This window comes from Pan paniscus, chromosome 7 (assembly GCF_029289425.2).
Source record: "Pan paniscus chromosome 7, NHGRI_mPanPan1-v2.0_pri, whole genome shotgun sequence".
Classification (NCBI taxonomy): domain Eukaryota; kingdom Metazoa; phylum Chordata; class Mammalia; order Primates; family Hominidae; genus Pan; species Pan paniscus.
In genome coordinates this window covers 161,635,073-161,650,417 of record NC_073256.2, presented here as the reverse complement: position 1 = coordinate 161,650,417, position 15,345 = coordinate 161,635,073, and the positions used below count along the sequence as shown (strand labels likewise).

General features: G+C 51.1%; 1 protein-coding gene across 27 annotated transcripts in view; it reads right to left on the bottom strand.

Moving 5' to 3' along the window:
- Nucleotides 1–14,693, bottom strand: part of MROH1 (maestro heat like repeat family member 1) — a 111,817-nt gene extending 97,124 nt beyond the window's left edge. For 13 of the 27 annotated variants that reach the window (XM_034966901.3, XM_055116081.2, XM_034966897.3 and 10 more), the window contains exons 1-2: nt 14,595–14,691; nt 1,414–1,533 (exon numbers count right to left, since the gene is read on the bottom strand). The gene's annotated coding sequence lies outside the window, so the exon portion shown is untranslated. Of the gene's footprint in view, nt 1–1,413; nt 1,534–13,960; nt 14,553–14,594 lie in introns of those variants that run through there. The other 14 variants (XM_034966894.3, XM_063606495.1, XM_063606499.1 and 11 more) reach the window with 9 other exon arrangements.
- Between the last annotated feature and the right edge of the window lie 652 nt (nt 14,694–15,345).

The window sequence follows — 15,345 nt, the reverse complement described above, 5'->3', positions numbered from 1 at the left end:
GGGAGAATTGCTTGAACCTGGGAGGCGAAGGTTACAGTGAACCGAGATTGCACCACTGCACTACACTCCAGCCTGGGCAACAGAGCGAGCCCTGTCTCAAAAAAAAAGAAAAGAAAAACAGGGCCGGGCGCAGTGGCTCATATCTGTAATCCCAGCACTTTGGGATGCTGAGGCGGGCGGATCATCTGAGGTCAGGATTTCAAGACCAGCCTGGCTAACATGGTAAAATCCAGTCTGTACTAAAAAAATACAAAAATTAGCTGGGTGTGGTGGCGCATGCCTGTAATCCCAGCTACTCGGGAGGCTGAGGCAGAAGAATCACTTGAACCCGGGAGGTGGAGGTCGCAGTGAGCTGAGATTGTGCCACTGCACTCCAGCCTGGGCGACAGAGTGAGACTCTGTCTTAAAAAAAAAAAAAAAGAAAAGAAAAACAAAAAAACATATTCCATAAAGATCCCAAGCTGTGGAAGAGTTAAGAGCTGAAGAGGGCAGTGGCTCCCAGGCAGGGCAGAAAACCTGTGAAAGCGCCCACAGCACACACTTCCCAGAGACAAGGGCACGCCTGACGTGGAGCATCACAAGCCAGAGTTCCCAGGCCTGAGCTGAGCTGGGAGGCGGAGAAGCTGGGCTGAGTGGCCGGGCTCTGGGACCAGAGGCTGTGCCCTGCGGGTAGCCAGCACTGCCCAGCTCCGTCGTCCAGGAAGAAACGGGCGGAACCAACGCCAGTCCACGACCGTGCAGCACCCCTTCCAGTGCAGCAGCCACGCTCGCCCAACTCAAACAGGAGCTAACAAAACAAATGGGCACACGGACTTGGACTTGCCTGCTCCCGGCCCAGGCGAGAATCACAGGACAACTAAAAAACTGGACGAGACACAAGAAACCACTGTTTCTCAGGACAATGGACATCAGAAAATGAAGGACTGTGCGGCCTGAGAGGTAGGAAATGAGGCGGAGCCCTAAGAGCCCAGCTCACTGCCTGGAGAGGACCCAGTCCTAGGGCCCAGCAAAACACCTAAGCTGATGAGACAGAACGGGGAGTGCCAGCCGATACCAAGGCGGCCGGAGTCTGCAGTCTCTCATACCAGAGAAAGCGCTGCCCAGAGAGAACTTTAGAGACCTGCAGCGGGTTCCCTGGGCACTCAGCAAGTTACTGGTCAGCAGAATAATAGCCCCAAAACTGCCCACACCCTAATCCCCAGAACCTGTGTGTATGAACCCTTACACAGCAAAGGGGATTCAGTAGATGAGATTAAGGGTACAGGCCCTGAGACAGGGAGATTATCCTGGATTACCTGGGTGAGACCAAACTAATCACATGAGTCCTTAAAAGCACAGAACCTTTCCCAGGTGCGTCAAAGAGAAGAGACGGAAGAGGGGGGAGGAGAAATTTGAAGCGTGAGAAGGACTCACCCCACAACTGCTGGCTTGGAGGATGCAGGAGGGAGGCTCTGAGACAAGGAATGCAGGTGGCCTGGAGAAGCTGCGAATGGCACTCAGCTGGCGGCTGACAAGAAAACAGGAGCTTCCGTCCTACAGATGCAAAGAACCAAATTCTGCCAGGAACCTGAGACAGCAGAAGCAATCCTTCCCAGGGGCACCAGGAAGGGAAGCAGCCCCCGGCGCCTGGGTTCTGGCTGGTGAGACTTGGTAGACTTCTGACTCCAAAAACTTTATGGTAATAAATTTGTCTGGTGCCTGGGTTCTAGCCGGTGGGACCCTTGGTAGACTTCTGACTCCAAAAACTTTATGGTAATAAATTTGTCTGGTGCCTGGGTTCTAGCCGGTGGGACCCTTGGTAGACTTCTGACTCCAAGAACTTTATGGTAATAAATTTGTCTGGTGCCTGGGTTCTAGCTGGTGAGACTTGGTAGACTTCTGACTCCAAAAACTTTATGGTAATAAATTTGTCTGGTGCCTGGGTTCTAGCTGGTGGGACCCTTGGTAGACTTCTGACTCCAAGAACTTTATGGTAATAAATTTGTCTGGTGCCTGGGTTCTAGCCGGTGGGACCCTTGGTAGACTTCTGACTCCAAGAACTTTATGGTAATAAATTTGTCTGGTGCCTGGGTTCTAGCCGGTGGGACCCTTGGTAGACTTCTGACTCCAAGAACTTTATGGTAATAAATTTGTGTTGCTTAAGGCACTAAGTTTGTGATAATGCATTGCATCAGCATTAGAAAACTAAGACAAATGCCTTGTAGGAGAACAAACTGTCCAAGGCTGCAGAAAGAGCCACACAAAGGGATTAGGAGAAGCAACATCCAGGGCTTCCACAGGTCCAGGAATGGGGCCTGCTCCCAGCAGCCGGAGTGGAAAGTGTGGAAAGCGTCATGACTCATGGGGCACCAGGCAGAGCTCAGGATTCCACCTCAGTAAACAACCAAATCAGTCCTAGACTAAACGTCATTCTGGTCTCACCTAACAAAGCTAAAAGAAAGGTCTGACAAGATCAAACTGTTCCCTAGTAACTTAGCCAGCTCCCAGCACAAAGCTCATGAATACTAACAGAAACACAAAAATATCCAGCAACACCAAGCAAAAGCAACGCCTGGCATCCAATCAAAAATTACCAGGCGTGGGCCGGGCACGGTGGCTCACGCCTGTAATCCCAGCACTTTGGGAGGCCGAGGCGGGTGGATCATGAGCTCAGGAGATCAAGACCATCCTGGCTAACACGGTGAAACCCTGTCTCTACTAAAAAATACAATAAATTAGACGGGGTGTGGTGGCGGGCCCCTGTAGTCCCAGCTACTCAGGAGGCTGAGGCAGGAGAATGGCGTGAACCCGGGAGGCGGAGCTTGCAGTGAGCCAAGATCGCACCACTGCACTCCAGCCTGGGCGACAAAGCGAGACTCCGTCTCAAAAAAAAAAAAAAAAAAAAAAAAAAATTACCAGGCGTGCAAAGAAGCAAGAAAATCCAACCCATTGTGAGGATGAACCAACCAATACAAACTGACCCAGAAATAACACAAAGGAAAGAGTTCAGAGACACAGACATTAGTTATTAAAACTATTTCATATGTTTGAGAAACTACAGGAAAGATTAAATATGTTAACACTACAAGGTTAAAAGCAAAAGGATGGGCAAAGAAAAACACGGCTGGCATTAGTTACAAGAAAGCTGGAGTCACATTAGACAAACTAGATTTCAGAAATATTAAGTATCCTAAACATTTTTACCTGGTAACAGAGCTTCAAAATACACAAAGCCAAAACTAATAAAAATGCAAGGAACAATAGACCAATCTAAATTGCAGTATAGATTTCAACATCTCTCTCTCTCTCCTTTCTTTTTGACACGGAGTTTCGCTTTTGTCACCCAGGCTGGAGTACAATGGCAGGATCTTGGCTCACTACAACCTCCGCCTTCCGGGTTTAAGTGATTCTCCTGCCTCAGCCTCCCCAGGAGCTGGGACTACAGAAACGGGCCACCATACCTGGCTAATTTTTGTATTTTTAGTAGAGATGGGGTTTCACCACGTTGGCCTGGCTGGTCTCGAACTCCTGACCTCAGGTGATCCACCCACCTCGGCCTCCCAAAGTGCTGGGATTACAGGCGTGAGCCACTGTGCCCGGCCCTCTGTCTCTGTTAGAACAAGTGAACAGAAAATTCGGCCAGGCAGAGTGGCTCATACCTGTAATCTTGGCACTTTGGGAGGCTACGAGGCAGTTTGAATGCTTGAGCTCAGGAGTTCAAAACCAGCCTGGGTAACACAGCGAAGCCCTGTCTCTACAAAAAATACAAAAACTAGCTGGGCGTGGTGGCGCGCGCCTGTAGTCCCAGCTACTCGGGAGGTGGGAGGATCACTTGAGCCCAGGAGGTCAATGCTGCAGTGAGCAGAGATCACACCACTGCGCTCCAGCCTCAGCAACAGGAGTGAGACCCTGTTGCTAAAAATTTAAAAAAAAAAAGTGTAAAAGAATTCAATGCATACAAAGTATGTTCTCTGACCACAGTGGAATTAAATATATCAATAAGAGAAAGGTATCTGAGAAATCCCCAGGAGTTTCAAAACTATTTAATATGCTTTGAAATAACGCATGGGTCTAAAAAGGAATCAAAAGTGAAATTACAAAGCACACTGAAGTGAATGAAAATGAAAAGACATATCAAAATTTGTGGAAACTTATAGCACTAAATGTCTTTTTAGAAAAGAAGAATGATTAAAGTATACAGAGAATGTGCAGGAAAAAAATAATGAGTTCAACTTCTACCTTAAGAAACTAGAGGCCAGGTGAGGTGGCTCATGCCTGTAATCCTAGCACTTTGGGAGCCCAAGGTGGGTGGATCACTTGAGGTCAGTTCGAGACCAGCCTGACCAACACAGTGAAACCCCATCTCTACTAAAAATAGAAAAATTGGCCAGGCGTGGTGGCTCACATCTGTAATCCCAGCACTTTGGGAGGCTGAAGTACGTGGATCACCTGAGTTCAGGAGTTCGAGACCAGCCCGGCCAGTATGGTGAAACCCGAACTCTACTAAAAATACAAAAATTAGCTGGGCATGGTGGTATGCACCTGTAGTCCCAGCTACTTGGGAGGCTGAGACAGGAGAATTGCTTGAACCCAGGGGGCGGAGTTTGCAGTGAGCCAAGATAGCACCACTGCACTCCAACCTGGGCGACAGAGCCAGACTCCATCTCAAAAAAAAAAAAAAAAAAGAAAGAAATAGATGGCCAGGCGCAGTGGCTCATGCCTGTAATCCCAGCACTTTGGGAGGCCAAGGCAGGTGGATCACTCAAGCTCAGGAGTTCAAGACCACCTGGGCAACATGGCGAAACCCCATCTCTACCAAAAGTACAAAAATCAGCTGGGCATGGTGGCACGCACCTGTAGTCCCAGCTACTCAGGAGGCTGAGGTGGAAGGACCACGTGAGCCTGGGAAACAGAGGTAGCAGTGAGCCAAGACTGCACCACTGCACTCCAGCCTGGGTGACAGAGCAACCCCTTCTCAAAAAAAAAAAAAAAAAAAAAAAAAGAAAGAAAGAAAGAAAGAAAAAGAAATAGGCAAATCCCTTAGACACAAGCTACAAGCTATCAAACCTCACTCACAAAGAGATAACCTAAATAGTCCCATATCTAAAAAGAAATCGAACTCATAGTAAAAAACCTTCCCATAAAACCTAGATGGTTTCCCTGGGGAATTCTACCAAACATGGAAGGAAGAAATAATACCAACTATACACAAATTCTTCCTGAAAAAATTAAAAAGAAAAGACTACTTCCCAACTAATTTTCTGAGCATTACTCTCATAACAAAACCAAAGACCTTGTAAGAAAGCTATACAGACTCACGCCTGTAATCCCAGCACTTTGGGAGGCCAAGGCGGGTGGATAACTTGAGGTCAGGAGTTTGAGACCAGCCTGGCCAACATGGTGAAGCCCTGTCTATACTAAAAATACAAAAATTAGCTGTACATGGTGGCTCAAGCCAGCACTTTGGGAGGCTGAGGCAGGCGGATCATAAGGTCAGGAGTTCGAGACCAGCCTGACCAACATGGTGAAACCCCTTCTCTACTAAAAATACAAAAAAATTAGCTGGACGTGGTGGCGCATGCCTGTAATCCCGGCTACTCAGGAGGCTGAGGCAGTAGAATCCCTTGAATGCGGGAGGCGGAGGTTGCAGTGAGCCGAGATCACGCCACTGCGCTCCAGCCTGGGCAACACAGTGAGACTCTGTCTAAAAATAATAATACTAATACAAAAATTAGCCAGGCGTGGTGGTGTGCGCCTGTAATCCCAGCTACTCAGGAGGCTGAGGCAAGAGAATTGCTTGAACCCAGGAAGCAGAGTTTGCAATGAGCCGAGATAGCACCATTGCACTCAAGCCTGGGGACAGAATGAGACTCTGTCTCAAGAAAAAAAAAAAAAAAGAAATTAAACTACAAAGCAATATTCCTCATGGACACAGATGTGCAAATTCTTTTTTTTTTTTTTTTTTTTTTTTTTTTTGAGACAGAGTCTTGCTCTGTCACCCAGGCTGGAGTGCAATGGTGCAATCTCAGCTCACTGCAACCTCTGCCTCCCACGTTCAAGCGATTCTTCTGCCTCAGCCTCCTGAGTAGATGGGACTACAGGCACACACCATCACGCCTGGCTAATTTTTGTATTTTTTTAGGAGAGATGGTGTTTCACCACGTTGGGCCAGGCTGGTCTCAAACCCCTGAGCTCAGGCAATCCGCCGGCCTCGGCCTCCCAAAGTGCTGGGATTATAGGTGTGAGCCACCGTGCCCAGCTGGTTTTAATATTTTTAAATTCAGCTGATATAATTCACATCACGATCATCTCAATAAATGCAGAAAAAGCATTTGTCACAATCCAACGTTCACTTATGATAAAAATTCTCAAGAAGAGAAGGGAACTACCTTAACTAGGAAGAGAAGGAAACCTGCTCAACTTGTTTTTTTTTTTTTTTTTTTTTGAGACGGAGTTTCACTCTTGTTGCCCAGGCTGGAGTGCAATGGCGCAGTCTCGGCTCACCACAACCTCCACCTCCCGGGTTCAAGCGGTTCTCCTGCCTCAGCCTCCAGAGTAGCTGGGATTACAGACATGCACCCCACACCCAGCTAATTTTGTATTTTTAGTACAGGCGGAGTTTCTCCATGTTGGTCAGGCTGGTTGCAAACTCCCAACCTCAGGTGATCCGCCCGCCTCGGCCTCCCAACGTGTTGGGATTACAGGCGTGAGCCACCGCGCCCGGCCTCAACTTGTTACTTAAGAAAAACTGGCCGGGTGCAGTGGCTCAGGCCTGTAATCCCAGCACTCCGGGAGGCTGAGGCAGATGGATCACTTGAGGTCACGAGTTCGAGACCAGTGTGGCCAACATGTTGAAACCCTGTCTCTACTAAAAATACAAAAATTAGCCTGAGTGGTGGTGGGCGCCTGTAGTCCCAGCTACTCAGGAGGCTGAGGCAGGAGAATCACTTGAACCCAGGAAGCAGGGGTTGCAGTGAGCTGAGATCGTGCATTCTGGCCTGGGTGACAAAGCAAGACTCCATCTCAAAAAAAAAAAAAAAAAGAAAAAAGAAAAACACCTAAGAAAAACCTGTAATTAACATCATACAGTTGGTCCTTGAACAACACAAGTTTCAACTGCATGGGTTCACTTATACACAGTTTTGTGTCAATAAATATATTGGAAAACTTTTTGGAGATTTGTGACACGTTGAAAAAACTTATGGACAAACGTAGTCTAGAGATATCAAAAAAATTTAAGAAAATGTGAAATATGTCATGAATGCATAAAATATATGTAGACACTAGTCTATTTTATCATTTACCATGAAATATACACGAATCTGTTGTAAGAAGTTAAAATTTATCAAAATATATATGCACACTTACAGACCCTACATGCTGCCATCTGCAGTCAAGAAAAATCTAAACAAACATAAAGATGCAGTATTGAGAGGCCGGGTGCGGTGGCTCACACCTGTAATCCCAGCACTTTGGGAGGCTGAAGCAGGCGGATTAACTGAGGTCAGGAGTTCGAGACCAGCCTGACCAACATGGAGGAACCCCGTCTCTACTAAAAATACAAAATTAGGCCGGGCGTGGTGGCTCATGCCTGTAATCCCAGCACTTTAGGACGCCGAGGTGGGTGGATCACGAGGTCAGGAGTTCAAGAGCAGCCTGGCCAGCATGGTGAAACCCCATCTCTGCTAAAAATACAAAAATTAGCCAGGCATGGTGGCGGGTGCATGCAATCCCAGCTACTCGGGAGGCTGAGGCACAGAATTGCTTGAACCCAGGAGGCAGAGGTTGCAGTGAGCTGAGATTGCACCACTGCGCTCCAGCCTGGGCCACAGAGCAAGCCATCTTAAAAAAAAAAAAAAAAAAAAAAAAAAGTAGCTGGGCGTGGTAGCGCATGCCTGTAATCCCAGCTACTTGGGAGGCTGAGGCAGAATTGCTTGAACCCAGGAGGCGGAGGTTGCAGTAAGCTGAGATCATGCCATTGTACACCAGCCTGGGTGACAAGAGTGAAACTCTGTCTCAAAAAAAAAAAAAAAAAAAAAAAAGATGCAGTATTGAATCACAGCTACACAGAATTAAGTGTAGCACATACTGAACTACTGTGATAATGCCAAAGCACCTCTCATTGCTACTGCAGTGAGCTCAGGCAGTGAGTGTATCTGCTTAACACACCGTGGGACGCCATCACCCCCACATGAGCAGTTTGCAGTAAAACCAGTCGCCCGTGGTTCTCCCACATTCTTCATCAGGTTTAGTCAGTGCCTTGAATGACACCATGGGACCCATACAAAGTGCCAGTAGTGGTGCTGGAAGTGCTCCCCAGAAGCAGAAGAAAGCCATGACTTTATAAGAACAAGTTGAGCTGCCTAGTTTGTACCATAGACTGAGGTCTACAGCTGCGAATCACTTGAGGTCAAGAGTTTGAGACCAGCCTGACCAACATGGTAAAACCTTGTCTCTACTAAAAAAATTTTTAAAAATTAGCCGGCGTTGTGGCACGTGCCTGTAATCCCAGCTACTTGGAAGGCTGAGGCAGGAGAATGGCTTGAACCCAGGAGGTGGAGATTACAGTGAGCCGAGATCTTGCCACTGCACTCCAGCCTGGGCAACAGAGCCAGGCTCCATCTCAAAAAAAATAAAAATAGGGTGGACGCTTTGGCTCACGCCCGTAGTCCCAGCACTTGGGGAGGCCGAGGCGGGCGGATCACGAGGTCAAGGGATCGAGACCATCCTGGCTAACACGGTGAAACCCCATCTCTACTAAAAATACAAAATATTAGCCAGGTGTGGTGGTGGGCACCTGTAGTCCTGGCTACTCGGGAAGCTGAGGGAGAAGAACCGCTTGAATCCAGGAGGAAGAGGTTGCAGTGAGCCAAGATCGTGCCACTGCACTCCAGCCTGGGCGATGGAGCAAAACTCTGTCTCAAAAAATAAAAAATAAAATAAAAACAGAACTGCCATATCATCCAATGATCCTGAGTACGCATCCAGAGGAAATGAAATTAGGATCTCAAAAAAGACATCTGCACTGCCATGGCTACTGCAGCACCATTCACAAAAGCCAAGATATGGAATTAGCATTAAGTGTGCACCAATGGATGAATGAATAAAGAAAATGTGGCATATATTTAAAGAAAGAACAAAATAAAAATAAAACAAAGAAAATGTGGTATATCACAATGGAGTATTATTCAGTCTTAAAAAAGGAGGCTGGGCGCAGTGGCTCACACCTGTAATCCCAGCACTTTGGGAGGCCGAAGCAGGTGGATCACCTGAGGTCAGGAGTTCGAGACCAGACTGGCCAACATGGTGAAACCCCATCTCTACTAAAAATACAAAAATTAGCTGGGCGTGGTGGTGGGTGCCTGTAATCCCAACTACTCGGGAGGCTGAAGCAAGTGAATTGCTTGAACCCAGGAGGCGGAGGTTGCAGTGAGCCGAGATCGAGCCATTACACTTCAGCCTGGGCAACAAGAGTGAAACTCCATCTCAAAAAAAAAAAAGAAGGAATTCCTGTCATTTGCAAGAAATGGGATGTACTGAAGGACATTACGTAAAGTAAAATAAGCCAGGAACAGAAAGACGACCACGTGATCTCACACGTGGAATCCCAACTTCTATGAAGAGTTGAACTCCTAGAAGCAGAGTAGAACGGTGGTTACCGGGGCTGGCAGAGGTGGAGGACTGGGGAGATGTTGGTCACAGGGTCAATGCTTCAGTTAGACAGGAAGAATAAATTCAAGAGATCAATTGCACAACATAGATGACTAGAGTTAACAGCAACGGTTACTTGAAAATTGCTGAGAGTAGATTTTAAGTGTTCTCAGCACGAGAAGAAAGTATATGAGGTCATGGCCAGGCGTGGTGGCTCATGCCTGTAATCCCAGAACTTTGGGAGGCCGAGGTGGGCAGATCACAAGGTCAGGAGATGGAGACCATCCTGGCCAACACAGTAAAACCCCGTCTCTACTAAAAAATACAAAAAATTAGCCGGGTGTGGTGGCGGGCGCCTGTAGTCCCAGCTACTCGGGAGGCTGAGGCAGGAGAATGGCGTGAACCCAGGAGACGGAGCTTCCAGTGAGCCGAGATCGCACCACTGCACTCCAGCCTGGGCGACAGAGCGAGACTGTCTCAAAAAAAAAAAAATAATAATAATAATAATAATAATTTTTCACATGCCTGTAGTCCCAGCTACTCAGGAGGCTGAGGCAGGAGAATGGCTTGAACCCAGTAGGCAGAGGTTGCAATGAGCCGAAATCGTGCCACTGCACTCCAGCCTGGCGACAGAGCAAGACTCCGTCTCAAAAAAAAAAAATTTTTTTTAAATAAAAAAACAAGGCAGTTATGATAAACCAATCATAATATATATGAGAAGATGACTTGCCTAATATTAACATAGTAGTCCCCTCTTATCCTGTTTTACTTTCCTTGGTTTCAGTTACCCACAATCAAACATAGTCCAAAAATATTAAATAGAAAAATTCCAGAAATGAACTCATGTTTTAAATTGCAGGCTGTCTTGAGTATTGTCATAAACTGTTCTATTTTATTATTCGTTGCTGTCAATCTCTTACTGTGCTTCATTTATAGTTAAACTTTATCATAGGTATATAGGTATGAGACATATCCCTGTGGACAGGGAAGGACTACTGTATGCAAAGGAGCTTGGGCACATCCCTGAGATAAACAGGAAAGAGAGCAAAGGATGTGCAAGAATTCTCAGAAGAGAGAGAGATCGCCGGCAGACATATGGGGACTGTGCTGACTGCCCCTAGGTTGAACAGAGACACTCAGCCACCCTTCCAGAGCCGACGGCAGTGCGGCACAGTGCTGCGGAAAGGTCCCCTTGTCCCTGTCGCAGGGCGTGTGATGTTGGTGCGAATTGCTTCTTCAGTGCCCCGCTGCCCAAACCTCTAGGGGAGCACAGAGACGGGAGGCTGTATCTAGGGATGAATGTTTACAGCTGAAGCCCCAGTGGGCGTGTGTTCCAGGGTGCTCTTTTAGTTTGCCGTCTATAGGCAGCTTGTGCTAAACAGCTCAATTAGACCCTCCACTTGTCGCAAGGACAGAGGGCTTTTTGTATCCCGGGTTCTTGCCCTTTGGTGTACCAGAAGAATCGGATCACACCTGGGCTTGGAGAATGAGTATAAAGTTCTATTGAGTGGAAGCAGCTCTCAGCCAATGGGGGAGCCAGAAGGGAGATGGTCTTCCTCTGGAGTTGGGCTGCTTGGCGGCCCCAGCTCTCCTCCGACTGCCCTGGCCAAACTCCACCCTGTCCAGCCAGTCGATGGCCTGCCAGAGTGCTGGCATCTGTTGGTGTGCTCTTCCACTGGCGTGTTCCCCTCGAGGTCCAGTTGCTTGTGTCTTCTTCCGCCAATCTGCTCCTATGTCCAGCTGCCTGTGTCCCTGCCTTGCTAGCGTCTTGGAGGTTTTTTTTTTTTTTTTTTTTGAGACAGAATATTGCTCTGTCACCCAGGCTGGAATGCAATGGCGCAATCTCGGCTCACTGCAACCTCCGCCTCCCAGGTTCAAGCGATTCTCCTGCCTTGGCCTCCTGAGTAGGTGGGATTACAGGCGCCCACCGCCACACTCGACGAATTTTTGTATTTTTAGTGGAGACGGGGTTTCACCATGTTGGCCAGGCTGGTCTCGAACTCCTGACCTCAAGTGATCCGCCTGCCTGGGCCTCCCAAAGTGCTGGGATTACAGGCATGGGCCATCACACCTGGCCTGGGTCTCAGGTTTATATAGGCACAGGAGCCAGGTATGGCAGGCCAGGGTGGTCTTGGGAAATGTAACATTTGGGCAGGAAGGCAGGAGTGCCTGTCCTCATCCAGGTCCATGGCGGTGGAGCCCTAGCCAGGGACCATGCTCTACTTTACCCAGCACTTCCCTTCCCCTATTCCATAAGGGACCACACTCTTCTCTTCCCAGCACTCCTGCATCAGTGGCTGGATAAGGGCTCAGTGGCAGAGCCAGTAAGCCATGAGCAGGCATGGAAAATCCCTGTGCCCTGTCCCACCACCTACAAATGGTGACGATCAGTGATGACTAGCTCCTCTATTTGTAGGCTACATGGCAAAAAGTGTCACCAGTCAAAGACTTGCAGTGAGGCCAGCACACAGTTGAACACCAAGAGCATCTGACGTGCTGAGGACAGGGGCTACTCGGTGCTGGTGCCAGTAGCAGAACCTGAAGAACGGCCCCAACAAGCCTCAGTGGCTAAACATCCACTTTTCCACATCTATCTACAGATGCCCTCGTACTAGTACACACACATGTATGTAATGGGGATGTCAGAAAAAAACACAAATGCCAATCAGGGCTTTGGTTAAATTAACAAAAAGCAAACGAATGGGAGAAGGTGGCAGGCAGGGTTGATAGGGTCTTCTCTCCCTACATAGCACACATTTCTGTGTGAATGAAAGAGCTGCTTCCTTTTCATTTAATTCAACCACATTTAGTAAACACCCGCCAGTCACCATCCCAGGCCCAGAGTTCCTGTCTTGAAAGCCCTCCGGCCACAAAAAGTATATGGCTGCCACACCTGTGCCCACAACAGAGGTGCTGCACTGGGTCCAAAAGCGTTAGGAGGGGGTGTGCGAGGCTGTGCAGGCCACAGGAATCAATAGCCCAGAAGCAGTGGTGAGCCAGCCTGCAGGGCTGGGTGTGTGCAGGGAGACTGGGAGGTCACAGAATGCCCCACCCACGCGTCAGGTCCAAGGAACCTTCTCTCCCAGCACAGCAGCCACAGAATCAACTTCCAAAGTCACCAATAAGGCTGATGACCCTGGGAAATGCAATCCCACATCCCACTGCTCACAGTCCACCGAGAACATGGTTCCTCAATACAGGCCACACCAAGCTGTGTCACTGGTGCTCGTGCAAACCCCCAAAACCAGGTGGCCCCTCAAGCTCAGTGAAGAAAGCACATTTCTCATGATGGGCAGCAGTCCGTGTTCTCTGCACACTGGCTAGGAGCTCCCAAGAGCCACGGGAGCCTTTCCTGGTGCTCCTACCCCAAAGAAACCAAGCTGGGTGGACCGGCACAGACAGAGGATCTCTACCCCAAATAACCCAGCTCTGTGAAAGGGGGGTTACGAGACAGAGGGCAGCAACCAGGCTTCTCTCCTGGGCCTCTGTGGACCCTGGGAAAGAAAACTAAGCACGAGCACCTGTTTCCTGACACAGGAGACAGCCACGAACTCAGGCAAGCACATGCCCCACAGCCTCCACCTCTGACCCCCTGGAGTCCCTCAGCAGTCAGCAATCAACCCCAGCCAGTGGGAAATGACGAGGTGCAGGTCTCCACAAGCCACAGCGGCCTGCACGTCAGTTTCAAGTTAACAAAAACACCTTAGCCTCAGGTCATTCCACTCTGACATCAAAGAGAGACCAGAGACACCTGTTCACGGGGACCCTGAGAGCCTGAGACTGAGCACTGAAGATCCTGCTGACGGCAGCACCCTAGGGTGCCCAGACTGTCCATGCAGCCACGTCACAAACACGTACCACCGATGAAACATGCCGCAAACAACGATTCCCACACGCATCTCCAGCCCTCGCCTCCCCGGGACCCGAGGTCTTCGGGACATCTCCATCCATGGTCATCGCACTGAGACCCAACAGCTCTAAACTCAACTCACCACCCTCACCTGACTTATCACCGGCCCTACCCTGCCTGCCTCTTACCGCATCGTGTGCGTTCACCACCATCCCCTTCCAAAGTGGTCCCTGCCTACAGGGCTGTCCCCGACCCAACTCTGCTCACATCCCTAAGTTCGGCCACACCCCCGTACCCCTTTTCTGCCTACCTCACTGCACTTGAGTTTATGAGTCTGTCCCTTCCCCAACTGAGCAGGCAAAGGAGCCCCTCCCCAGAGTGTGTAGGACCGAGCCACCAGCGCCCGCAGAGTGGTTTCCTCTGACCCTAACACTGCAGCTGCACTGACGCTGCCCGAAAATCCGACCCCCTAAGTCTCACCTTGGCTGAGTGAGGGCTGGCTCCCGGCGGCCCTGCCAGCGCTATGCCCGGCACGCTATGACCAGTCATCCTCGTGACTAGTCAAATCACCTTCCTGCTCGCGATCGTCAGAGAATACGGAAGGCATACGGAGGCCCGGGGCACGCCGGCTTTGCAGGCTCCGGGCGTATGCTTGGCTTCCCGGAGAGAGGACCCCCGGTGGCCCCGCTTGGGGGGAGAAGGGCCGGGGACCACCGCGCTCCCGGGGAGCGCCGGGCACTGGGGACCACCGGGCTCACAGGAGGGGCGGGCACCGGGGACCACCGGGCTCCCGCGGAGGGGCGGGCACCGGGGACCACCAAGCTCCTCGAAGAGGGGTGGTCGCGCGGCCGAGACGACTTAGCGGCGCAGAGGAGGAGCACAGCCGCACAGCTCCGGCCTCTCTTCCGGGCTGTGGCGCGGCGCACACCTGAGCCGAGGTCCCCGCGACACCCAGGACCCTCCCAGCGTTCGCCCTGTGACCTTGGGGAGGCGCCTCCTGACTCGGCTTCCTCCGCGGCCCCGCCAAGGGAGCCGCCCCAGGCTCTTCAGCCCAGACTTCCCCGAGGGGCTCTTCCCCAGCGCCGCCGAAGGCTCATCCCCACCCGCCGTTTACCTGAGGAGCCGCCGCCACCTCGGCCGGGGCGCCGCCTTCCCGCCTAGCAGGGGCCCGGAGTGGGCGGAGCCGCGCGCGCCGAGCCCGCCCCCGCTGCCTTCTGGCCAACCGCAGCCTGTAGCGCGGCAGCAGGTCCCCGCCCCCGAGCGATCTCTGCACTTATTGGTCGGGGGCACGTCTCTCACGCTCGCTCCACCCCGCCCACCTTCATTTGCAAAGCAGCAGTGCGCAGACTCCGCCTCACGCTCGGCCCCGCCCGTCTGTTCAGCGCCAGTTCGGCCGCCACGGCGCAGGCGCGGCCTTAAGGCTCGCGACAGCTACGCCAGCCCCAGGGTGCTGCAGTCCCCGTGTCCCCGTCGGACGCATACAGCCCTGACAACCTCCGCTCCCAGACGCCGGGGACGCGGGCTCGGCGCGGCGTTGCGGCCGCTCGCAAGCACACGCCCACCCTCTGTCTGCCCCGGAAACGCCAGCTGGAGGCCGCGGCACCCGGAGGGGGGCAGGACTCGCAGGGCCCTGCGCTCGTTGGGAAAGAGGCGACCAGCGGGGTCCCGGGAGCTCGGGACGCGATAAGAGCGATGTGAGGAAGGAAAGCGCCCGCCGCGCGTCCAGGCTGGGCGTCGGCAGAGGCGGAGGCGGCGGGAGCAGCGCGGGCAGGATGTCCACTCCTGGCTGGAGGGACGGCGCCCGGGAGAGCGCAGTAGCCTTTGCGGATGCGGGCGCGGCCCCTGCGGCGGCTTCCCACGCGCCT